The sequence below is a fragment of the Hibiscus syriacus genome, unplaced genomic scaffold, assembly GCF_006381635.1.
Source record: "Hibiscus syriacus cultivar Baekdansim isolate YM2019G1 unplaced genomic scaffold, ASM638163v2 tig00116979_pilon, whole genome shotgun sequence".
Lineage (NCBI taxonomy): Eukaryota > Viridiplantae > Streptophyta > Magnoliopsida > Malvales > Malvaceae > Hibiscus > Hibiscus syriacus.
Window position 1 is genome coordinate 84,378 of NW_024063502.1, and position 27,542 is coordinate 111,919.

The 27,542-nt window shown below is 36.0% G+C and overlaps 2 pseudogenes; one reads left to right on the plus strand and one right to left on the minus strand.

Moving 5' to 3' along the window:
* The first annotated feature begins 43 nt into the window (after nt 1-43).
* Nucleotides 44-1,023, plus strand: LOC120192766 (annotated as a pseudogene).
* Nucleotides 1,024-5,390: 4,367 nt separating this feature from the next.
* Nucleotides 5,391-24,612, minus strand: LOC120192761 (annotated as a pseudogene).
* Between the last annotated feature and the right edge of the window lie 2,930 nt (nt 24,613-27,542).

Genomic DNA, 27,542 nt, shown 5'->3' on the forward strand with positions numbered 1-27,542 from the left:
ATAAAAACAGTGCAAGTACATGAACTCTTCTTCTCAATGGTAATATAGATTTTTTATTCTCATTAATAAATGTGCAGCTATTGAAGGATGGATTGTTTTGGTCAGTGGTGCACATGAGGAAGCACAAGAGGATGATTTGCACAATGCATTTGGTGAATTTGGAGAGATCAAGAATTTGCATTTAAATCTCGACCGTCGCACTGGATTTGTCAAGGTTGTTAACTTACTCAATTGGTGTTATCTTTTCGACCATTGATTTTTTTTTCTTGCAATGGTATACTTTTTAAGTTCTCTTTATGGTGATGGAACTCTTTCACATTGCTTATTTCATAGCATTGGACTATTGTTTGAAGATAATGATACAAAGGACTATTCTTTGACAAACTCCCGCCTTTGTTTAGCATTTTCCTGATAATGTGTATCTTTGTTCAAGTAAAATTTCATGTCAGTGCTTCCAATTAGGGATATGCGCTGATCGAGTATGAAGCGTTTGAAGAAGCAAAAGAATGCCATATCCACAATGGATGGAGCAGAACTTCTTACACAGACTATCAATGCCAGTTGGGCCTTTAGCAATGGACCCTGTACTGGAGCCTTCAAAAGAAAAAATATGAGGTTTGTCACTCTTAATATGCTGCTGAGTTCGCATTGATACGTAAAATATATAAATAGAACATGTTAAATTCATGGAACATGTTGATCCTTGGAATTGAATCAATCCAAATTTGAACCATCGAGTCTAAGATGACTGAAGTTAGAAATGATCTGCCTGAGCACAACTCGACCTAAATGCCAAGTGCCAATCTTGAAACTTAGCTCAATTACCTGAAAATTGGAACTGTCTTGAGGTTCTTTCCTTGTGTAAATGCAAAATTAGGGCTGTACTATGGGACCTAACAATAATACGCTGTAAACTTCTGCAGATCTGGGCGGACACACCGCTCAAGGAGCCCTCGGAGAAGATACTAAATTCTTGAGCTCCATTTAACAAGAGAAGATGTATTAGAAAATTTGGATTTTTTATTTGGTTTTGGCTGATGACAGACGCCCCTCATTCTGTCCTTTTTCTTGTATGGTGTCCCAAGTGCAAGTGATGATGATTTTGCTTGGCTTTTATTGGGAGTAACGCTTCTCTCTAATCGTGATTTTCTTTTGTTTATTTTATTGTTTATAATATATTAATTAGAGACACATCTTAGCTATATATATATATAGGTAGTTTTCTATGTTCTTTCTGAGCCATTGGAAGTAATTGTTTGGCCTTCGGGAAGATGACTGATTCTATGAACAAAGGTGGTCGACGTGCCCATTAACTAGCAGTAGCACATTCATAAGTGTAACTTGTGACATAGTATTTTAAAATTAATTAGCAAATTTGCATGTGTAACTTGTGACATAGGATTTTAAAATTAGAGGTTCCACACTTTTATAATAATTTGTTAACCTAAAAAATATTTATTTTTTCTTATTGTACGCAAAAGTGAAGAAAAATTAGAGGTCCCACACTTTAAAAAGAATTTATTAACCTAAAAAATATTTTTTTTATTATACGCACAAGTGAAGAAAAATTTGATTTCATAAGTATGAATTTTTATTTTATTTTATATGAAACAATTGTAATACAATAAATTTTGATATTTTATAATTTTATCTTACTATAAAATATTTTAAAAGTCTTATTTTAAAAAATAACACGAGGTTTTCACATCTTTTGGGAAGAATATGACGGTCGAACCATAAGATAACTCATCTTGGAGCTATATCTCAATAAAGTTTTTGTCGAAACGATTTTTCCCTTAAAAGGTGAAAAGGGGTGATTTTAAAAAAATTAATTTTTAAGTTACCTCCTTTTAATTTAAAAACCAATGCGATTTAAAAGGCCTCTCGTTTCGAAAAATTTTGGATTTCCTTTACGATCGAAAAATACGGTTCAAGAGTCGCCACCAATCCTTGCTTAGGGTGTGATTGGGCACCCAAAAATGTTTTGTCATTTTAAATGAAAACTAATTTAATTAAAACAACAAATTGAAGTCTGCGTTACCAAAATCCGAGTTCGGGAGTCGATTACGTGTGGGGAAGGATTAGCACCCCCACAACGCCCTAAATAGGTACCTAGTCGATTAATTAACGTCTTTGCAATGAACTTTACAAATTCGAATTTATTTTGAGTTTTGATCCCATAAAAAATGTAAATTTAAACGTTCAAAAACACTCAAGCAAATTAAATTAAAATTACCAAGTCATTTTAGAAAGATAAAGAATATTCGATTATTTACAAATATCGAGACCAGATCTTAAAGATATAACAACCTTTTCTCGATATATTTAAATAAACGAACATTTCTTTTTCTCTCGTTCCCAAATTTTAGGTGATGAATCAATTATTTTGGTTTCACTTTCGGGATACACTTTTATTTTAAAATCATTAAAAGCGGACCTCAAATCAGTTATGACTGCCCACTTAAAACAATTTTAAATTAAAAGTGTATTACCCTTAATTCGATTATGAATATGTCGAGTTATACAAGTGAGGCTATCATACATATTATGCAATAGTATTTATTAAGTAAATGATATGAATATGCCAAAACTTATATGCATCCTAATAGAAGGTAAATACCAATATTCACAACACTAATTTATTCGACATATTAAATAAAATAAAGCAAGACACAAAGTTATCCTATATTACTTATTATGCATATATACGCAAGCAATGACCATATTACATTAATAATTAAATTATCATAATGTTACATGTTATCATGCAAATATAAAAAAACGACATATGACTTAAATGAATAAACACAAAACTCTAAGGCTAAAATCATAGATTATACAAAGATCAAATCATAGGACAATAAGATCATATTTCATGTACTAAAATTGAATAAACCCACAAATGTATGCAGGACTAAACGTAATCTTCAAAGGAAACATATCAAATGTACAAACAAATAAAATATCAAAGTAAGGGAATCTCGGGGCTAAAATGAAATGCAACAACCTCAAAGGCTAATTCTAACAAGAAATTAAATACAAGACAGGAGGACTAAAATTAAATGTGCATCAAACATAAAGACCGAATTAAACTTAAGACTCGATTTACAGACTAAAATGAAAATATATAAAACGTGAATGACTCGTACCGTGAAAAATCCATGCGCGAAACGGGTCTCCTAACCCCTAAACGACGCCGTTTTATGCTTTGCCTATAACCCTACTTAAACTAAAATTAAAACCCTACTCATCATTTACAGGTTTCAGCCGCAAACCCCCATTTCTTCTCAAACAGCACCTCTCACCCCTCTCCCTCACTTACAGCACGTTCGAGAGCTCCAAAGCTCGCCGGCCACCATACGTGGTGGCCTCCTTTCACTCAACCACAACCGTTCACCCACCCCAACCTAGGGAGACCAAAACCTCTGCGCAACTCCGGTAAACCTAACACCTACTCCAACGAAGACTCAAACACAAGAAATAAGCTAAGTTGAAACTCCTCTTTGTTTTCTATACTCTATAAAACTAAAGGAGACAACCCTGTTTGGAGCAGGACCCTCGGTCGCTCAAGCCTCTCCACTCCGATGGCTTCAACTCCGGCGTCGAGACCCTCTCTGGATGGTAAGTAATTTCTCTCTACTCTTTGCACAATATATTTATTAAGAACAAAAATGGATATGACCTGTCGATTTTAAAAGAAAAAATACCTCTGAAGAAATTACTTGGTTTTCACTGTCCTTTGAATGGGTGAATCGAAAATGCTTTATATTGCTTTGTTATCTTCTTCACAACAGAAAAGGAAAAAGTGCTTTTCGTTTGAAAATGGGAGCTCCAACCCCTAGTACATTGTTTTCAAAACAGAAAATTCCAGATGAAAAGTAAAAGCCCCTGTTATCATTCTTGTTCTCTTCCTGTTGTGCCCTTCGTGAACTCTTGTCATTGTTGGAAATATTTCCTCCTCCCTTGTTGTTGAACCGAGCCCATTAATTTCTATTTTCTGATTTTTTTTTTCTGATGGTTCTTGCCCCCTTCTCCTAATGGTCTCTGTTTTCTCTATGTAATCCTCCTTTTTTGTTTATGAGTGGTTATTTCATTAAAACGACCATCCAGTAAAAAAAACTGCTCCTTTCAGTTTCTATCACCTCGAAGAAATATCCAAATGGCCTCCACGTTTTTCCTGTTTTAAACCCCCCAAAATTGTTTCATTTGCAAGTGATATATGGGACCCGGACAAATCAAGCATCTACAGCTGCCCCTCTTTGCTCATTGTCGTATAACGAGAATAGAGCAAAGATAAAAGATGATGAATTTGTCCGGTCATGAAACTTCAAGAGATTAATCCACTCCACTGTTCCTTCAGGATAAATGAAACTTGAGAAGTATTTGAATAGGACAAACACCCTTCAGTCTGAGGAAGGAATACCTCCAGGATGAAATTCCATTTCAATCCACCGAGATGCATAGAGATGCATAGATTTTTTTTAAAAATGCAAGGAAGACATACCTCTGTTCTATGTTTCCTCTCATGATTACAGAAGGCAAGCGTTGTATCAAAATCTTGCTGAAGAAACCTCCTTCAAAATTTATATAAATACATTTAAGTACAAGGAAAGAAGTTGACAAATTATTAAGTCGATCTTCAACAGACAAATATTATATACATTGTTTACTATTTCAAGTAGTTAAAGAGTGCGTAGTAAAAGCTTCACCAATAAGGATAAAATAATATATAAATTATCGTTCAGTAGGAAGTAGGAACACTTCAAAACCACCATATTACATGTAATAACTACCACTTCAATAATAAATAGTGTTCATAACCATGTGGCAAAAAAGTTTTCTTCCTCGCTGGAATTTAGTCATTAATTGTTTTATAAGTAGTAGTGACCACATCCCTTTCAAACATCAAGCCCAAGCCTAATTAGTATAAGACTGTTGCTTTAACGATTCAAAACTACCAAAAAGATGGCTCTCCTCCCACAATCCACTCACAAGATCCACCTATAAGAAATGCATATTTTTCAAGACTATTTGAAGACATAATAAATCTATCCTCTTAAGAGCTTGAATCACCTTAATAGCAAAAGACCTTCACTAATTTATATGTCGGTTTCAGAATCTTCAAGAAAGAACTTGAAATATAACTCCTAATGCAATGAACCAACAGTCGAAACAGGTCGCATGATGATTTCATGCACCAATAAGGAAAGATAAACATTCATCTGATAAAGTACATTCAAAATCTTAATCCAGTACTGACATGAGTAATTGCTTCATTGATAACAATCATTATTCATTATGACCTCATGAATCTTAGACATATAGAGCTTTAGAAATAAATGAACAGAAAGATTCCATTAACTCGTTGTTCAAAAAAATATTCCATTAACTTACTGTTGAGAGTTATGATTTTGGACATGTTGATAATGGTCACATGCATCAGATAGAGAACCAAAATGATGTTGTCGCTGCTGATTCAGCTGCTGATGGAGTTCTGCAACTTTCTGCTTCAATCTAGCCACATCAGCTTCAGCAAGAGCAATCTCCTCTAGCTCAGCCCTCGTCTTCACGTCATTTCAAGTTATAAGAATGAAGAATGCTAGATTTATAAAGAATAATGGTTCTCTTGACATCAGTACCAACCTTGGAATCTATTCCACGAGAACTAGAAAATTGTCCAGATGACATGCTCAATCCAACTTCAAGGGCTGCTCTAAGATCCCTTTCAGCTTGCAGCTGCTCTTGCAATCTAGAAACCTGCAAAATATTTTTAGGGTTAGTAGGAACACAACCAGTACCATAAATCTTCAACAAAAGGTTAGAACAATTGTCGAAGAAAAAACATTTTCGAAAGAAAGAAGATAGAATTTTGTTATGTTAGAGATTCTGCACAACACTTTCAATATAACTATTTCACAATAAATGCAAGCCATAAAATTGTCAAGTTAGCATGATCCTCTGCAGATTGAATTTCAAGTCATCTAAGCACCATCATCAATCCAAAAACCCTCACTTCCCAAACGCATTTATATTGGGTGTATGTAAGAAACAGCAGAAGAAAGATATTTGCAACTGCATGAGCTTGTTATGTTGTTACTGTCCAGAAAATTTAAACCATTTCTTTCAAGAGACAAGAAGTTCACGGATCTAGCAATTTAAGAAAGACTCACTAAAGCAAACAAAGAAATATGCAGAAACAGGCCTTAACAAAGCACATAGTACTAACCCAAAATGATTGTAAATAAGAAATTCCCAACACTCAATTACTTGCCTAACATGTACAAATATCAGCAGGCAGATAAGAAGTAAAAATCTCCAGGTTAAAATAGGTGTTCAATAAGTAAGAAGGAAATACATCTTGTTCAAGTGCCAAGCGACGTTCATGCAAGGCTTGCTTTCTTCTTTCCAAGCTAGCTTGTAAAATAGCATTTCCTCTAGCCTGTAGAAGGTTGTGAGCAAACTGTCAGAACACAGGAAATATACTTTGATTGAGCATATTATGATTTCTAAGAAATAATGCTCACTGCTTACCTCTTTTGCAATACGATGTTGTAGATCATTCTTAGCAATCTCAAGCCTCTGTATAGCAAGTCTGAATGAAGGGGGGGAAACCAACAAATTGATTTTGCAAATATAATATAAATGTAAGCTATATTTAGACAGTTTTAAAATAAGAACTCAACTGCACGCTGTTTTAACATGTGGGATCTTACAACAAATCGAGTTAAAAGTAGCAGCAGACGGATTTTTTTTTTATAGAAATTGGATAGACCTCGTTAAAAACCCCCTTCTTAACCTCCATGTTACAACAATAACATGAAGGGCATAGGAAGGAGGAAAAGAGTGCCTAAAAATTCATTAATACCTGAATAATACATATCCATCCTAAGAAGTTCTGTTACAACATAAAACTTAAAAACCAAACACAGAACATAAATAACCAGCTCAATAATTGTGCAACCTAGTCAATAATCTAATATTCATCCTATTCCTTCTTTAGCTAGTTTATCCGCTTCACAATTAGCAGCTCTCAAAATATGCCTAACAATTACCCCTCTACTCTCCACTAATGCAGCAATGTCTTTCACCAACGGCTGGAACATAGGAGTACATACACCCGGATTTTTAATCCATTTCTGTGCATTAAGGGAATCTGATTCCAAGATGACCCTTGGAAATGAAACCAAAGATTTCTCCTCAATATACATCAGCCCTCTTTTTATAGCCAATAGCTCTGAAAGAATAGATGGATTTTTAAGATGGACTAAAATTCAGGCTTGAGCTAACTAAGAGTTGCAAAAGCACAAAGCCCGAGTAATAGCTTTCAAATGCAGACTACTAGCTTAAAGAAATCCAAATAATAAAACAGAAAGCTATAAGATCTAATGAGTAACTTACTCTTCTTCACCAGAAGAATCAACAGATTCCATTGATGGTGTCTTTCTGGCCTGTATAACAACGCAAATGAAGATTCAAGTGAGTATAGTTTTACTCTGTCAACAAAACTGTGAAAATAAGTAAGACATATCATTGTGTTCCCATGTGTGAAACCAAAGCACATGTACCTCCGCCAACAAAATAAGGAGCAACAATTAAGATGCAATGCTTTACTGAAGAATGCAGTAACAGTTTTTAGAAATATGCTTGTTCCCTTATGTAGTCTAAATACAGGGGAAGGTAATGAATGCACATTATCAAGCCAGTCAGACATGTAAATGGGCAATTTCTAAGAAAAGATAGGATCGCCATTAACATTTCTTAGCTAGTTGACGCAACAATCATATTTGCTATTTGAGTGCAAAAAAACGAGCAGCCTTCCAGGTAAGTCCAGAGCCAAAAGAATTTGACAAGAGTTGGAACACAATGGAGGAAGTAGATAAGAGTAAATTTATTAATGAAATAAAAACTGGAGCAGCCTTCCAAACTGGTTTGATATGAGCTGAAGCTATACTACCCACAAACATTGAACTGAGAACAATAAATGCAATGTCTGTATCACTTGGAGCTTTATCTATGGAATGATGGAATAGTTATAGCCTTGCAGTTGTAGGCACAAAGTTTGTTTGTTAAGCACTTAAGCATTGCACGCAGGGTTCATCAAAAGCTAGAGAGAGAGAAAGAAAAAACTGTGACTTGTGTGATGGAAAATCCAAGAAAGCAGGAATGAAGCTCAAAGCGATGATGCAAGAATTAAAAGCCTTCAACTTTATTCTAAGACTCCTTCAAAGAAAATTTCTCCGTGTCTCCATCATTGGAAAGTTTACCAAGACAGATCATGTCCAAGTTAACCAACCATATCTAAAATCCATTCCAAAATTGTTGAATAAAATTGTGTGTCTAGTGCATGTAAACTGATGGATCCACACAATTATGCAATACATCATAGAATGGTAACTTACATTGCTTCTTCCCCAAAATGTTGATTTCTTCACAGGAATAATGGAGCCTCTAGCTTTACCAATACCAACTGGCTTCTCAGTAGAAGATTCGAGTCCAGGCACAGATATAAGCTGGCCAGGATCCATTGAAGACAGAATCCCACCCATTGATTGGTAAGATTCACCAGTAGGTAACACACTTGGGACATCTATCTCATCAGTTAGGTTTTCATTTCCTTTATTTTGCTTATCCTGATCCTCCAGCTGAGGATCAGGATATCTCATCTGCAAAGGGTCTACAGCTAAGGTTGAACTCTCAGCCTGATTATTATTGTTTCTAGGGGATGCAACATCTGAACCATCAAACCCAAATGCCTGTACACAGAAAATGAATGTATCAATTGGTTAAAGGATTATCACTCAAGTTCTCCAACTATCTGAACAGGAAGCAATGACCAATCAGAATTAAATTTAGCATCCACGTTGTGACAAAGTTCACGAGGATGACGTCAAGGGGGATAGTGTTATTAAGATAACATTGGACGTGGGAACATCAAACAATCTATAACACAAAAACAACGTTTAGTTCATTCAGTCTCCAATCTTTTATCAAGATAATGTTTAGCATGTAACAGAAACCTAAAACTAGATGGGGTAAGTCATATACATAAAAGCATGCTTTTCATATGATACAGGATGAAATCTTCTCATCCTCTCGAGGAGCATATCATTACTTAATATTATTTCAAATTATGAAACTATTGGTGCTGAAGTTCTGCTAATTAATCTTCACTGCTTTTCCACAACATGTAAATACTTGTTTTTCAATTTATCCTCTTTGATACTACCATCAAATGACAATTTCATCTAAAAACTACACACTCCATCACTTGAATTTTATGAATAGTATGCACTTCCATATCTCTATAGATAACCAGAAGCCCAGCTACTTGTTGCATGACATGATTGTTCAAGTTGTATAGTCACAGAGAATCTCAAAGAATCAAAACAAATGATCCCAGCAACAGAATATGCACAAAAGAGCAAGGAAATGAAATGTTCACATGTACGAGCCCCATCATCTTCTCAAGTTCAACACAAGAGTACAATGGCACAATCAAAGAATCTTTAACTACTTCCCACATCCAAGATATCCGGGCGTCGTTTCTGAACACTGATTATCACAACAGACATCATAACAGTTCTCATGTGAAGTCATTGCATGTGTTTTTATGAGTATGAGTCAATGGGATGGGACCGATTGACATAATGAAAATGTTAGCTAAACCAGAGTCAGGTCAGATCTGGCCCAGCAACCCAGCGATTCATATTTTAAATTAAATATCTTTATTTTTTACTATAATAATATAGCAATATCCTCAGGCCAAGAACGTTAGGCCATTGGCTGGTGGACAATTCAAGTATGCAGTCATTGATGTATAACCTTTATGTTTTCATTTTAGAGAAAAGGGGGGGAAAGAACCTTGCAGGCATACAGATCACAGCCTGCATAACCACTGCTTTCACTTAATTTCCCACTGAGAACACGTTCAGGGTCTTCATCTGAGTCTGGACTGGCTTCATTTTCTGCATCATGGTAGCCATTGTCTTTCACATCTGGATTTTCATTATCAGTTGAATCCTCACTACCACTATTTTCAACCCGAGAATCAGCTGAAACAGAACATCTTTGTAGATTTTCATCCTGAAATAACAGAAATAATCATCACAAATAGCACCATATGAAAAGAGATCACAAACATAGGGCTCTGACAATGCAAAGCTTGACAATATTTGAAAATAGAATTATGAGAAAGAAAAGTTTGCATCATAAGAAACATTCAAAGTGAACAAAAAGCTTTGGAAGCCTTCCATAACTAATGAAAGCCTGGTCAACTCAAGTTTGTGATCAAATGATAATTCATGAAATGGCATTGCCATCACATTCATGTCAACTGTACAAACTTATTATTTAAATCATTCAAATAAAATGCTCTAAATAAGATTATGATTCACTAATACTAAGAGATAAATGGCTATAAATGTTATCATATAATTGAAAAAACCCAGAGTATATATTAACTTCATTTTCATGATACATTACTTGAAAACAGACTTGGGTACGAATTATTCTAAAACGTTCTTTTTTTGACAAAAAATACTCTTAGCATAAGAGATCATAGAGAAACATTTAGATTGATATGCCACATTAAACGACATTGAAGCTGGGAGCTTCTTACATCAAAAATGTTCTCATACTCCTCCAAAAGAGTTGCAATGATGCCTTGAGCATTATTGGCAGCATTTGCAGCAGCAAGAAGCTGTGCAGAATTATCACCATTAGCATCAAAGTCATCCTCTAACTCACATTCACCAGCTAATAAAGGACGTAAAGCAAGGGGGCCATGCAAGCAGCTACAGCCGATGGGGTCATTCTACTCTCATGAGAATGGGATGAGATTGTATGCATCATCTTCAGAATCCTACAAATCATGGTGCATATCAAGTTATATAAATTAATACATATTTATAACTTCAGAAAGATTAATAACCTCTTCAAAATATTTATACGTCAAAAAATGTTGGGAAAAGCACTTCCTTCAATTCAAATCTCCCAAGAATAGATATTCCTGTGGATCAAGTAGCTGTCTCTCTACTTTATGTAGCCTAAATGCTTAATATCGGTTGAATCATTCCCACAAATGACATGCTTTATTATCAAATAAGTAAGATAAATAAACAGATGGCTAATACACTTTCTTCTCAAAGAATCACAAGTAAGCATCTGCTTACATGTAAAAGCATTGTGTTAATTAAACCATATAAACAGAAGCAAAATCATCCTTTCCGAATTCATGTTTCATGTCAACAAGATGTCAAAGACAAAGCAAGCACTGTGTAAGTAGGACCGAGATTAAATTAAAAAATTTAGAGGGGTCAAAGTTTAAAAAAATTCTAAAAGGGCTTAAATGAAAGATTTTTAGGAGGGGACAAAAAAGAGAATTTTCCACTTAATCAAAAAGGGTTAAAAGGCTTAAAATGAATTTTTAATACTTAGGAGGGACTAAAAATGCAATTACTCCACAGCTTCTTCGCTGCATGCAATTTGCAAGTTATTAAATAAAAACTAACAAAAACAAATACTTATTTTATAAAAAGAATGGTTTTTTAAAAACTAAAAAATCAATCATAAGATTTTTAATTACAGGAGTACCATAAAGCACAATAGGTGCAAACAAGGGGAAAAGTAAAACATGTAATGTTAGAAAGCGACAGGGACATTACCTTTGTAACAAGCGGCGGTTTGGTTCAGGAAATGTCTCAAATATTGCAGAGCACATTGCACTTATCCGAGCATCCTTCCGATCAATTTCTTATCCAATGAAATCATAAAGCAACAGTATTAATTTTTACAGACGCATTAGCAATTATACAACTAAAATGCAAAATGCTTTTTTAAAATATAATATAAAGCGTGTGAAACAATTCCAGATGATATATCATACAGTCTAGCAGTTGAACTTACAGCCCAAAAAAGTGTACTAGTTGCAGCAGACTAACATGGAACAAAAACCATAGAAAACTGCTTAAAGTTCAAAGGCACAAAAGCTTGTTCATTCAAGTCCAATCATTTTATACACACAAAAGCAATTAGAGAGAGGCAGTGCCAACAGGACAATAACAACATTGGCTTATTCAAGTCCCCTCATAAAGTGATTCAGTTCCAGTGACAGCAAAAATGGACCACTTAGTCATGAAATTGAGAATGCTAACGTATAAACAGAAAACCTGTTACGAAATACCCAAGATTTTTTTATTTCCCTATAATACTTTTCTATGTTTCCATACTCCTTAGTAAATTATTCTCTTTCCGTGTAATTTACAATGCTGATTGCTGACTGTTATTCACTCTAGACTTGCCAAGTCAATATATCAATTCAGCACGCAAAAACTCATGAGTACAGCCGTACAGTGTAAAAAACTTATGGGCACAGGGTAAAGCGAGCATGTAAAGAATCAGAACTTTACAAGTCGTGATTTCACTTTTTGCTTTAAATATACAATATAACGCACCAAAAATTGCCCCAAGAATACATGCTGAGATTTAAAATGAATAAATCTCTTTTAACATCTTAAAGACATATTATCAAAATTCAAAAAAAGTTTAAAAAAAATAAAAGAGAAAACAAAGCAAAGAGTTAAACGTACTGTAAGCCTCCAGCAATGCAGTACAGCAGGATACAGGAACCGGGGATGAGGGTAGCTCCCTTAAAACGTGCTGTGGATCAACAAATTTAAATGATAAGGAATATGAACATCAATCTGTTAAAACATGATATGATGTACTGGAAGGGCTACCTTAACGCAGTCTCCCACAACATGAGCATCCTCATCAGAACCAAATTCAGTCTTGCCTACGTTATGAAAATATGATATGTAAGAGCATTAGGATGATTGTTAAGAATGCAACTTATCCACTAGAAAACCTTAAAATGAGCTGAGAGATCCAGATATACAAATATGTAGATATGCTTAAATAGTCATCCATTAGATATAAAAAGATACCCTGTTCATATTCTTGAACCCTGCGATCAACCTCCTCAACATCTGCAGACTGACGTAGAATTCCTTCAACTTTAGTTCCTACGGTAGAAATAATATTATGAGTGAAAAGAAATATTAACAAAGAAGAAAGAAACTATTTTCTTTCACTTTATCTCTTTCAGGTCTCTCCTTGTAATCACAGAAATCCCCCAGCTTATTCTTCCAAAATTGCATTGCTAGTAATAAGTTTTACAAGGTCAACCAGCTTATGAAGTTTTAACTCATATCCGACTATTGTAATTTCTAAATTGATTGGAGGGGGGGATGCAACCGCTAGTAGGTTTGAGCAATCTAGCCAAGATGATAACCTAGAATGTGTAGAAAATAATAGATTATCAAAAGAGTGTATGTGCATAGAAATTTTTGCCTAAGTTCATCAAAATTTCACATTACAACTGAAAATGCAAACTGCTAGCCTAGCAAAGGATCTTACTTTGCTACACTTGGGAAGGCATAGGACTCCATGCTACGCAAAATAAAAAAAATAGTAGCCAAGTGAGAGGAAGAAAAAGGTGTAAAAAGTAATTTTATTGCCAGTTTCATTTTCCTCCTTGATATTACTTAAAGCAACACCAATCTTGCAGCAATTGCAATCTGATCATTTGAGCATGTACAGGTGTTATGACCATTGGCCATCTAATAGTAGTATATTAAAATAAAACTTAACTACCATAGATCCTTACAGAAGCATACAGTTTTACTACATAAACTTATGAATTCCCATGCTCTAACAAAACAGATGATCTGACATCTTCCCCATTGATAAGATCACACAGATAAAACCTTCGGCTGCTGAACAAAACCAAATCAAAAAGATCAAGAACTCAATTTTCTAGATAAGTGTATGTGAGAAAAACTTCACTTTCCATCAGACCTAACACAACTGCAGAAGGACTAGATTGAGTAATATAAGTAATAATAAATAAGTCACCACTTACCAAACTTCTCAAGAAATTGCAGAGCTTTCTCTAGGAATGATGGGCTCCCATCAATATCTTCAAGCGCAAGCAAAATCGGTCTTCCAACAACCAATGATTTAGCAGTGCGTTTGTCTCTCCCTAATAAAATCCAAAAATCTAATAAAAATAAGTAAAGGAATTGCAGAAGAATCAGTTGACAAGGAATGATGACATCAAAAAAATTAAGAAACACTGGGGGACAAACATTGATGGAATGACCCTTCAATTGTATCGGTCGTGTCAGTTCTGAAAATCCCATTGTGTCCCATGACAAGTGCAGCACTTGGCGCTTGTGTGAGGGCATATTCTAGAGCTGTCTTCCACTCGTACAAATCTTCTGATGTTTCTGCCTGAATTTTAGCAAGTAACAAGTATTCAATTAAGTCCTAAAAGAGTACATAAAATAAGAGCTGAAAGCCTGAAACAATAGTCAACCACACATGATGCACCTTAAGAGTGAATGCCCGCCCATCACGTCCATCGGGAAACAATACAGTCAACAACTTTTTATCTTCTCTAACAACAACACTGCAAAGAAGAGGAACTATAAGCAAGACTACAATCACAAACCATACTAGAAAATATGTAATTGCTATCCACACCTTCCAGAATTGTTCAAGTGAATACCCCCCAAAGTCAAATTAACTTCACCACCTCTCTGTGGCAGGGCACTCTGCAAGAAAATTAAAGCAATAAGCATTTGTTTTAATTAATTTCTGAAAATAAACTTTTAATGATCATTTAAAACATTAAAAGGAAGACAATGATCAGATTGTACTTCCTGCATAGGGCAAAGCATCAGGAAGTGGGAAAATCTAAAATATTCATAACATGATGGTCCTCAACCGTTCCCCAAAATTTCATGATGACTGTGTCACTCGGTGTTACATAAAATCATATCATATCATGAGCTTCCTATTCTATGTACAACAATCCTGAATGATTTAAAATGTACTATTAACCATTCTAAGGGTAAAACATTGAAAAGACGAGGTACAGACGTATGTATAAAAAGTGAGGGAAAAAGCTAAAAAAAATTGAATATGATACAACACCAATAAACATCAGGCAACTATGAAATTAATTATCAGACAACAGATTCCTAATTCGAGCATGTCTCTGGAAACAGTAGCACAGAAGAAATTCCGGAAAAGATATGTCATAATATAATGACTAAAATAATGGAAACAGTAGTAAGTACTAACAGGATCACTTTTAAAGAACACCAAGGATGTGCGTGTGAGAATAAACCACCTCTTCTTCCAAGATTTCCAACCGATCCCTGCAGAATTTCAAAATTTATAAAATAATTTTAAGACAAACTATGTTGATAACTGAATCAAAGGAGTATTTGAAAAACATTCATATAACTAGGCTCCACACATCAAAGAGGTGATTACAGGTAAAAATGAATGCAGGAGACTTCAATCCAGATATCAATTTCAACAAATACTAATATGAAAGATGGATGTCCTCCAAGATTTAAAGATTATAATTGATGGAGCTCCTGGTTGTATGCATTCTGTTGTTAAGGACATTGTGTCTACTGTTTCTGTAAAACAGGTTTTTTTTTTTTATAGGAATAGGAGGACTCATTAGGAACCTCCCTCATAGTTTACATTTGATGTAAACTGATTGAGGGAGGAAAAGAGCACCTCATTTTATTGAAAAACCAGAATTACATAAGATACACAAAACATCCTGATCCTGAGAAACACAGGATAAACATAACACTCTAACCCTCGAAAATACACCATGACCATAATACAAATAGCGATGGGAAAAAATCACCCATCAGCCTAACCCCACACCAACACTATCGTAAAGTACAACACTAAGCCTTCAACACTCATCCGATTGCCTGTTTAGCTAACCTATCTGCCTCCATATTGCAACTCCTAGAAACCCATCTCAGAACAACACCCTTTGTAGTAACAAGAACTCCTATTTCCTCCACCAACTCACTGAAAATAGTAGGGGAAGGATGCCGTTTTAAAATCCAATCTACTGCATATTTGTTATCACTTTCCAAAATAAGTCTTCCCTTGTTGGCCCAATCGGATGAAAAGAAGAAGAGCAATCCTTTCTTAATCGCTTTCAGTTCAGATAGTATAGGGGGACCAGGGCCCACTGCGGAAGAAAAATTAGCTAAAGTGCAGCTGCAGGAGTCTCTCAAAACACCACCAATACCACCCTGCATCCCATCTCCAGTCACTGCCCCGTCAACATTGAGTTTGAACATATCAGATGGAGGAGGAGTCCAGCAAATAACCTTCTTAGAACTCGAATTAGAGGGTAATAAATCCGCCCGCGTAGGATCCCCTACTAGAAGGTCTGTCAGAATCCGAACCCCAGGGTATTTAGCCAAGAACCATTTAGCCAATCTAAATCTAGTAATGAAGAACAAAACAGTAGAGTCACATATGCCGTTTTCAAATACAACCTGATTTCTGGCCTTCCAAATAGACCAAAATATGACAGCCAGAATAAACCTCCAAATAAGGGAATTATTCCTAAGGTTCGACCACGAACACAAAATTGAAGAAGGGTCTTGAGGCATCACCGTAGAGATATTCCATAACCTTAGAAATTTACTCCACAAATCCGAGGCAATAGGGCACGATAGGAACAGGTGTGCAATAGTTTCATCCTGAGCATGACACAGAGGACAAAGAACATCCGAAATCTGAAGTCCTCTTCTCTTCAATTCCACTCTCACTGCCACTTTCTGATGACAGATCTGCCATAATAAAGTTTGTACTCTTGGAGGCGCCAATCCATCCCAAACCCACTTCTTCCATACAAAACTCCCTTCCGACCTATCTTGTAACGATAATCGACAAGATTTGACCGAGAAAATGCCATCCCCCTTTCCTGACCAACCCAAAAAATCATCCACACATCGTGACAGCGACGACTTGTCAATCAAAGACATAAAAGCAATCCACTGGTCCAATTCCCAATCACACAAAATTCTTCTAAGTTGTATATTCCAAACCCAAACATCATCTTCATACTCACCAAACTCAGAGACCATCCCCCATTTGTTTGTCGACAAAGCATAAATTCTTGGGAATTGTCTTTTTAAAGGCAGATTAGTAATCCAAACATCATTCCAAAAAGCAATCGACCGCCCATTCCCTACAATGACCTTTGAATTATTTCTCAAACATCCACCAATCTGATCATTCTTATTATAGTTACTGAGGATACCTCTCCATATCCAGGAATCAAAAGGTGTAGTCGCTTCTGAAATTGAGAGAGACAAAATGCTAACGTTGGATTTGCTGCAAATCAGATTCTTCCACTGACTATATTTTTCATTGGCAAATTTCCAAACCCATTTCCCTAGAAGGACCCTATTAATCAACCTTAAATCCAGTATTCCCAGACCACCCTCTTCGATTGGTTGACAAACCGACTTCCAATTCACCCAGTGGATTCGTTTTTTCTCAAGATCATAACCCCAAAGGAAGTTGGCCATCAGCGAGTTCAACTTCTGAGACACTTTGTGTGGAATCTTGAAAATAGATAGGTAAAAAATTGGCAAAGATGAAAGCACGGATTTAACCAAAACAAGTCTGCCCGCCAACGACAGTGAATTTACTTTCCACCCAGCTAACTTCTTATTAAAATTTTGGACAACCGGTTCCCACATACCCACTGAATTTTTCCTAGATCCAATCGGTAAACCAAGATAAGACATTGGAAAATACCCCACTCCACATCTTGCTTTCCTAGCACAATCCTGAACCCTGTCAGCATCCATATTAACCCCAAATACAGTACACTTTGACAGATTTAAATGCACCCCAGACATCACACCGAAGACCCTCAACACTCTTCTCAAGTTTAGAAATTGCATTGTTGAATCGCTGCAGAAGAGTATTAAATCATCAGCAAACTGCAGGTGAGTCAACTGGAAGGAATTGCCAATCCTACCAATGCTAAACCCTTGAAACAGACCTTTATCAACTGCCTTAATCAACATAAGATTTAATAATTCCCCCACTAAATTGAATAGGAGAGGGGATAGGCTGCACCCTTGTCTCAACCCTTTACTAATATTGAATTCCTCGGTAGGGGAACCATTAACTAACACCGAAATAGATGCAGTTGAAACACAACATTTAATCCATGAGATCCATTTATCCCCAAAACCCATGTCCTTCAAAATCCTGAATAAGATAGGCCACTCAACCGAATCATAGGCCCTACGGAAGTCAGCTTTAAAGACAATTCCTTTCCTCCCTTGTTTTCTCCAATATTCGATTCCTTCATTTGCCAAAAGTGCACAATCTAGCAACTGCCTACCCGGAATAAATGAGAATTGTGAAGGGCTAACCAAACCTTGAATAACAGAGACTAGTCTTTTCGATAGTATTTTAGAAATAATCTTGTAGAGACTGCCAACGAGACTAATAGGTCTGAAGTCCTCAATTCCCTGTGGATTAACCTTCTTTGGAATTAACGTAATAAAGGAATGATTCACTCCCTTTTCCCATAATTTCCCTCTTTGAAAATCTTGAACAAACTGCATGACAAGGTCTTTCAGTATAGTCCATTATTTTTTAAAGAAACCCATAGTAAATCCATCCGGACCAGGTGCCTTAGCACTATCCGCCTTAAAAACAGCATCCCACACTTCCTGTTCATTGATACTAACCTCTAATCCAGCCTTTTGTTCCACGGTCAATTTGGCAAAATTCAGATTCCATTCCTCCACCTCCAGAGATGTTATCTCATTGTAATTTACTTTAAAGTAATCAAAGATAGCCGATTTAATCATGCTGGGATCAGAAATATCAATCCCAGCCACTTTCAAAGACGAAATAGCATTCATTCTGCTCCTACTCAGAGCGCAAATGTGGTAATATCTGGTATTTCTATCCCCATCCTTGATCCATTTATTTCGTGATTTTTGGAACCAAATACTCTCCTCCTTCCTATGCAGACCCCACAATTCATTCCTCCAAGCTACTAGTTGACCCCATTCTTGTGTTGAAGTTCCCCTACCCTGAGTCTTTAATTCCAAGTCGTTTATCCTATTTTCGAGCTCTGAAATCTTTTCTGAAATCCCCATATTATTGTTGTATGGCCACTTCTTAATGGCTTTCTTCGTTCCTTGAAGAATACTCAACATACCCCTTCTTGCATTCTCCCTCTTTAAATCATACACAGCATTATGAACCAACCCATCAAACCCTTCATCCTCTAGTAAATAGTTAAAAAACCGGAAAGGTTTAGGGCCCCAATTGTTGTGGTCATCTTCCAGAATTATAGGGTTATGATCAGATAAGGATTTCGGCAACAATTTCTGGATAACTTTTGGAAATACCTGAAAAAATGCACCACTTAATAGAAACCGATCTAATCTAATCCACGTTGAAGCTTCTCTATTGTTGCACCAAGTAAATCTCCCTCCAACTAAAGGAAGATCCATAAGGTTAAGATTAAATACAAAGTTGGAAAATAACTCCATAGAATGCCAATTCTGTTGGACTCCAATCTTCTCCTCGGGATCTAGATAAGCATTGAAATCCCCCCCTAAGCATACAGGCAAATCAAGTTGTTGTGTAAAACACATTAGCTCACTTAAAAACTCCTCTTTATCAGTCTCAACCGACGGCCCATACACATTAATAACCACACAATCAAAGTTAACAGTCTTAACCTTTCCTGATAAAGCAAGGAACCTATTATGCTTAAACTCCCTGCTAACTTCAAACAGATTTTCGTTCCACAGACAGATTAGACCCCCTGCAGAACCAGTAGATGGCTGAAAGCTAGACCCTTTTAGGAAATTACCCCCTATTTTCCTCAACAATCCCTTTCGACATTTATTCAACTTAGTTTCCTGGAGAAACAGAATCATCGGTTTGTTTTTTGAAACTAATCTAGCAACAGCTCTTGATTTTTCCTTTTTTCCAAGCCCTCTCACATTCCATGAAATCAATTTGATTTGTGACATAATTAATAAAAGCAAAAACCTTTACTATCTTGAAAAAATCAGTCAAGAGCTTCTACTATTCTCACTAAGCTCCATCTTCAAGATCTCCTTTTCCAGAATTTGATTACCCCCTTTGAAAGAGATCCCCAACATATCACAAACATCTCTAGAAGCAGCAGCCTCCAATCTTGCTTCAATAGATTTGTTTGGGGGCGCTGAATTAACACTGGTTCGATCCAAACTTTCCCTATCCAGACCTCTATCAAGTCTTTCATAAACTCGATCATGAAAACTAAATGACACTTCACCCTCCAAACCAGAACTATCAGACCACGTTGGAGCAATCCTTAACTTCTTTTTCTTTATAATCCGCCCCTGGAAACCAGCTAGAATAACTGGATTCTCAACCCTTTCCACCTCTGTTCCGTCCGCATTACCCCCTCCTTTATCCCGAATTACTCTTTCCTCCATCAAGACCTCATTAGAAACAATAGTCTGTAATCTGACGTTCGTACCATCCTTAAGCAAAAATGGTACGCAAACCGGCGTAGCTCTATCCCGACCCTGCCTATTTGAGTAATCCATCTCCTTTTGCTGTAAGTCTCCAAGTTCCACCACCCCAGATTCTATTAGATTACCACAGCCCAGCTGCTTTAAAATAACAACTGGCCCAGCCGTAGAAAGTCTAATGGGCTCACTCAAGTCCTCTGATTGGGCCTTATCATTTTCATTAGAAAAGTTACTCCTATTCCCAATACCCTGATAATTCCCTCTCAAATTCAAATCCTCTGCTGGAAAGTCTGACACCTTTACTCCACTAGATTGACCTTCTCCCTCCTTCCACAGTAAATTCTGACCGGCTTCATCGCCTACTAAAGCTGAACTTCCATCCCCTACTAACCATCTGTCTACTCTGTCCCTAGTATCCTCAACTGGCAGGTCTGGTCTACCACCCCCAACAGCGCACTGTTCTTCTTCATCCTCTGAAAATTCATCATCTCTGGACCTATCCTCTCCGGCAACCATTGAATTTCCTACCAAAAAACTTTCCTGTTTAATAAAGACCGACCCCACGTTAATTTTAACTTTAAAAGATCTCCCATACGAGCCCAGCGTAACAGACTCCTGAAGATCATAGGGACTGGCCACCCTCAGTAAGGCCCTGGCCACCGCCATGTCCTCTCTTTTCACCGTCGAATCGTGGATACAGACTAGCTTCCCCCACTTTGAGACAAGTTTCTCCATAAAGAGGACATTCCAGCATAATAACGGGATACCAATTAACTCAACTGAACAGAAAGCCATCGGTACCCCGTCATCATTTAGAAGGATATCAATCCAATCAAACCAGAAGGACAATTCCACTAATCTGCTCGACCACGCCTCTTTAAAATCTTCCTCCGAATCAAAGGTTAATATGCAAGAGTTCCACGCATAACCCCAACTAGCTCCCTTAACCTTGAACCCATCACTTGCCAATCCCTTCAGCACTAGCTCCAGATCAAAGTGAGGTTTGATAATCCCAGTCAATGCTCTCTTCACCCAATCCCTTTCATCAGAGGGAATTTGCATCTCCCAAAGATTTCTTATTCCATTATCTTTACAAGGGTGACCCTCCCTACCCTTTTCATCAACCGGAACTTTCCTCATCCCATCAGACGAGGTTAAAGCAACCATATATGACCTCTCATCCCTAAACCGACTAAAAGACTCAGATCCCGCTCTACTCCTCTGTTTCGCTCCCTTAGTCGACTTATCTTCATCTTTTCTGGACTTACTTCCACCAACTTGCAAGGACCTCTGCCTCCGATATTTAGCTACACATACCGAAACTCTCTTCCTGTCAATCCAAGTACCATTGACCTTCTCTATCGCCTTCAGCATTCCTTTCTCCTTCGCAAACTGAACGAACGCAAATGAATGATCTCTATAATTTGGTTTGTTAGAACTATTCGGGATATAAACTCTCAAAACACTCCCATGGTGACTAAAAATTTCCTTTAATGATCTCCAAGTGACTCTTTTGCTAAGATAATCAACAAACACCGTCCACTCCTCGCCGGAGTGCGGACCTCCTAAGACTCTCTCTCTCACCATAGTCCTTTTTCTACCTTTATTTTTTCATCATCGAATAAGTTCCTTTCAGCCCTGCATCCTCTGAGCAGTCACTTCAAAGCAGCTTTACGAAGAATTGGGGATCCTGTAAAACAGGTTATTGTCAGGTGGATTCCTAGGTGTTGTAATAGCGAGGCTGATAAGCTAACTAAGGAGGGAATTGGGTGATTGTTGTTGCTGTTTTGGTTGGTTCGTTTGTATTAGAGGGGAGTTGGTTTAGGAGTGTTTTAAATCTTTTGTTTTCTGTAGGAGTGTTAAGTTTTTAGTCTTTTGTTTTGTAACAGTGTTGTTGTGTCTTTTGTAAACTGATTTTTCTTTAATAAATTGATGCACTCTTTTCCTCCTTCCGCTAATGGGTTCCTGCCTAACGGCAGAGAATCAATAAGAGGGAGGTTTTTATCGAGGCATCCTATTCCTATAAAAAAAATTGATGGAGCAAAACATGAATCATCACTTCAAGAACACAACTGAAAAAATAATACTAATACCACCAATAAAGAAGGACAAGCACTTGAATATGGTTTGCCAAGAAGATAAGCAAACATAAGTAGATTGGCATACACATACCTACATACACAAACACAAACACGGAGGGAGAATAAATTTACAGATATAATACTCACAGATATGTGCATATACAAACTACTGATGCAATTTATATACAAAGTTACTCCAAATAAACAGTGTGATTATCCTTATCTTTATAAGTAAATAGATATAAGCATTAGTTATAGATGTAGAAGCGATGGGCATACAGTAAACTTCGAAGCAAGTTATAACCATGAGAATAGTTTAAAGGAAGGAAACAGTAGTCAAGTACTTTACAAACCTTTTGAGGATATGAAAAGAGGGCCGCTCTTGAAAACCTGTGAAACTGTCGCACGTCAAAAGCCAAAAAGAGCACCAAATGCATAGTATAAAACTAAATATACTCTTGCAGAAAGAGCTTTTAATCAATTCAAGTCAAGGGAGCAGATACAGAATATGCATAATTGGCAGTACAAAAAAAACCAAAATTTTATTGTTATACTATCAGTTGATGCCATGCAAATCAATCAATCAATGATTGAAGCAATGCTTGTATACATGATAAACAAGGTTGTTTTTCTCAAAAAAAATACTTAACTACCAATTGATTTGATTATACAATGATTAGTACTACTGGACAATGTTGTTGATGTCTTTCTTGAAAATTATGAACGACCTTGAAGTTGTGACAACACGTGGATTTACCAGCTGATATTAAAATGTGACTGTAGAAAGCAAAACAATTCAATGTCATACCTAGCAGCTGGGAAAATATGTTACACTGTGGACCATAAGTTCATGTATTCAACATCCATCGCAAACAATTCTATGAAGCGGTTAAAGAAGATATTACACTTTGCAGTTCTTAAAATTATGTTTTTAAAAATGTAACAATGAGACTGGAATGAAGTGTAAATTCATAGATTTCAAAAAAGATGTTGGAAGAATTTCCAATCCTCCTCCACATTTTTTCTTTTCCCTGTTTTATGTATCTATCCATATTGATTTCATTTTCTTTTACACAATATTTTTTAACTCAGCAAACGATATACTCAACAGTATGAGGACTCTCTCTTTGTAACTTTTTTTTTATAGAACTCTCTCTTTGTAACTTGATTAGAAGTTGATTTTGCAGAATTTCACCAAATCTAATTTAGGAGATGGGGAAAAAGGGATTTGGCTCATGCATGCTGATATAGTTTTGTGTAAGGATACACAATTCTAAACCTAAGGATACAAATTTATTTTAGTATTTAGATATAGAAATCTCATAATTAAACTGCACAGTAAAATTTCCAATGCTTCCAATGACGCCTCATAAGATCAGAACAACGTTATTGATCAATCATATTTCAAATTTTAGAAATTTAGCTACATTGGTTCTTTAGACGTTTCGTTCTTTCAAATTGAATGATAACAGTAAATACTACTCAAACCAAGCTGAACTGAAGTTCAATTTAAGAATCTCAAAATAAAATTCAACTTCTACCAAAAATAGTAATGAAAGGCCTTAACCAAAAGTTCATTATCTGTAACACCATGCAATAAATTAATCCAAACAACGCACACAAAAGAACCTACAACTTCCTTTTTTATCCACATTCCATTCCATTTTCTCAGCAACCAAACAGAAAATAAACTAAAAAATAAAAGGAAAAAAAGTAAAAAAAAAAAGATGTTACCGTGTAGGAGGCTCCCCCCCTTGGCCGCTCGAATGCCGCTAATGTAGTCGACATTTCCGTAGATTAACATTGAAAAAAATCAAGAAAGAAAGAAAGAAAAAAGTCTCCTCATCATTTCAACCTCTCAGCGAATCAATCAGTGTTCAGCATTGAGTCAACACAACAGATCGACAAGTTAACTCCAATCGAGTCGAGATCTAAGAACTTGGAGAAAATAATAAGCGAACCTTTAAGCTTAGGGTTTTTCCTTCTTCTGAAAAACAAATAGATAAAAAAGATTAATGGAACAATAAAGAACAATCAATCACCAACCAGAAGAACTACACACACTATAAATATAAAATTATTATTCACCTAAATAATACCTTCCCTTTCGTCTTTTTTAATTTTTTTTTTTAAAAGAGAAATTAATAGTTTATATATATGATATGGGAAAATATAATGTTATTTATTTTGGATTAGATAGAAAGCAATAGTGGTTGTAGTAATATGGAAATCTGAGAGAAAGAGACAGGGTTTGCTTTTCACATACTTCACTGGTTTTGGAGAGAGAAAACAGTGGAGAAATAGCTACGGTTATCTACACTCGGTTTTACCCCAAACCCAAGTATTCTGTACATCGTAACAGGGGATAATTGTTTCTTTGTCGTAGTATAAATTATATTTTATGTTATTTCGATCTACCATGTGTGTCTTTATTTATTTTTAGGGTAAATTATGTGAATAATCCTCTTTGTTTTAGGTATGATTGATTTTATTCAGGTAAATAATCTTTAACATTATTGATCTTTTTGATTTTAGTTCTAATGTTATTGGTTCGTCCGGTTTAAGTTTTTCCATCGTTAACCTCTTAACGAAAGTCTGAACTAGCAATTAAAATATAAAAAAATAAAAAACTAAACCCACGTGTCTTCTTCTTCTTCGAACATTTTCAAAATCATCACCCGAGATCGTTCAGTGTTTCTGAGTTCCAGTATTGTAAGTAGGGCTATAAATGAGACGAGACAGATCGCGAGCTACTCGGGATCGACTCGGTCAATGCTCGATAAATACTCGGATCGAATGGACTCGACTCGAACTCGATCTCGACTCGAATTCTTAACGAGCCGAAACGAGCTACTTGATACTCGACTCGAAAAGCTCGTGAGTAACTCGAAAATATAATATATTAAGATTTTATTTTTTAAAAAATAAATTATTAATAATATTAACATTTATGTGTTTATTTTTAAAAAAATACAATAAGGCTTTCATGTATTTAAGTTTCAGGTTCGAGTTTGAATTTGAGTATTCAATTTTATTAAGTTTAAGATTTTTTTTTTCATTTCGAGCCTTTTCGAGCTGTTCACGAGCTTCAGTTCAGGATTTCGAGTTCGAGTCGAGCTTAAAAATTTTAAACTCGCGAGTTTTCGAGTCGAGTCGAGCTCCATTTCAGAGTTTTCGAGTCGAGTCGAGTTCAACAATATCCGAGCTCGACTCGGCTTGTTTACACCCCTAATTGTAAGCCTTAATAGCTCGATGAAAGAAATGCGAACACTAACATTTCGCCTCTTTCCTTTCTTTTTCCGTCTCTTCTTTCTCCTGGCAGCAACGCCACCACTATCCGTCGTCGCCAAATCTCTTTAACCATCTAGTTTCTCGTCATAGGCCAGCAACCATGTGCTATATCATTCAAAGTTTCCAAAAAACCATTTCACTCCCAGTCACACAAACCGAATCCAAATACCATCTCTCAGCAGCCTAAGTACCCAAAGCATATATTTATTTTATGGTATTATTTTACATGGTTGATATCTAGAAAACTTGTATGGTTTCTTTTGCTAAACCAGATGGATAAAACTTTCTGGGTTTGGATAATGCAATGTGGGAATTTGACCTTCCAAAGGAGATTTATGTTTATTTATTTGGAAGAAGGAAAAAGAATCCTACATTTTAATCCGTATTAAATACATATGTGTAAACGTTGAGGATTATAATTAGGGATGGCAACGGGCCGGGTTCGGGCCGGGTATTGGTCTCCCCGTCCCCGTTCCCGTTTAAAAAACCGGTATCCGTCCCCGTTTAAAAAATCGCGGGGATTTAAACGGGGATCCCCGTCGGGTAATCGGGGAAAACCGCGGGGAAACGGGTATCCCCGTTTAGCACAAACGATTATTTAAACGGGTATTGGGCCAGGTATTGGGTCGGGTATTGGGTCGGTATTGGGCTGGGAATCGGGCCGGGTATATATATATATTTAAATTAAATATATTTTTATTTAAATTAAATTTATTAATATATATATATATATATATAAAATAATTATTTTAATATTTATCGGGTCGGGTATCGGGGCGGGTAATTGGGGCGGGTAATCGGGTAATCGGGGCGGGGATTACCAAACCCGTCCCCGTCCCCGTTTAAAATAAATGGGTTTTTCCCGTCCCCGTTTATCATCCCCGAACCCGACCCGTTTAATTCGGTTTTCGGTTTTCCCCGTCGGGTTCGGGTTTTTTTGCCATCCCTAATTATAATGCTTCACAAAAAAAAGGAGTTAAAGGTTATTTGTGTAAATGTTGAGGGTTAATTTTATCATTATGTCTATTTTCTTAATCATACTTAATGTTACGCTTTATTTTCATTTTGATCATTCGTATTTAAAAATTAATTATAATATTTTTAATTTTAAAATTTTATATCATTTATTATTTTATCATCACCAACAATTAAAACATCATTCATTTTTGTGTAAATTACACGCTTACTCACTGAATTTTATTCTCTATCCTATTTCACTCGTCGTATTTTCAATTTTTTCAATTTGCTTAGTGGACTTTATACATTATTATTTTTTTAATCATTCCACCGTTAAATTTTAAACGATGTTAGACATTAATTAAATAAACATTTGTTAATCATTAAAATACAAGTAAAAATAATTAAAAAGGAAAATAATTTTTAAAAATAAGATACCCTTAACCCCAATACCTTTCATTTTCTCAAATCCAAGCTCCACCACCGCTTCTCTTTGGCTTCCTCCCACCATTTTTCTCTACTTCATTTTCTTTTTACTTTCATAGCTGCCAATCCTTGCCCTTACTCTTCAGGTTTACACTCTTGTCCTCATATGGAATTCTTTTTGTTATCAATGTGCTTTGCAAATCTTTTTGCCTTTGAAAACATGAAGAAATTATCAATGGGAGGCCTGGTTTTTTTTATTTACAATGTTTTGATTAACGGGTATTTGGAAATGGGGATTTTGACGAGGCTTGAGGTTTTATAAAATGATGGAAAAAGACAATTGTTGCAAATGTTCTTCTTTATCCATATATGTTTTTTCCCAAGA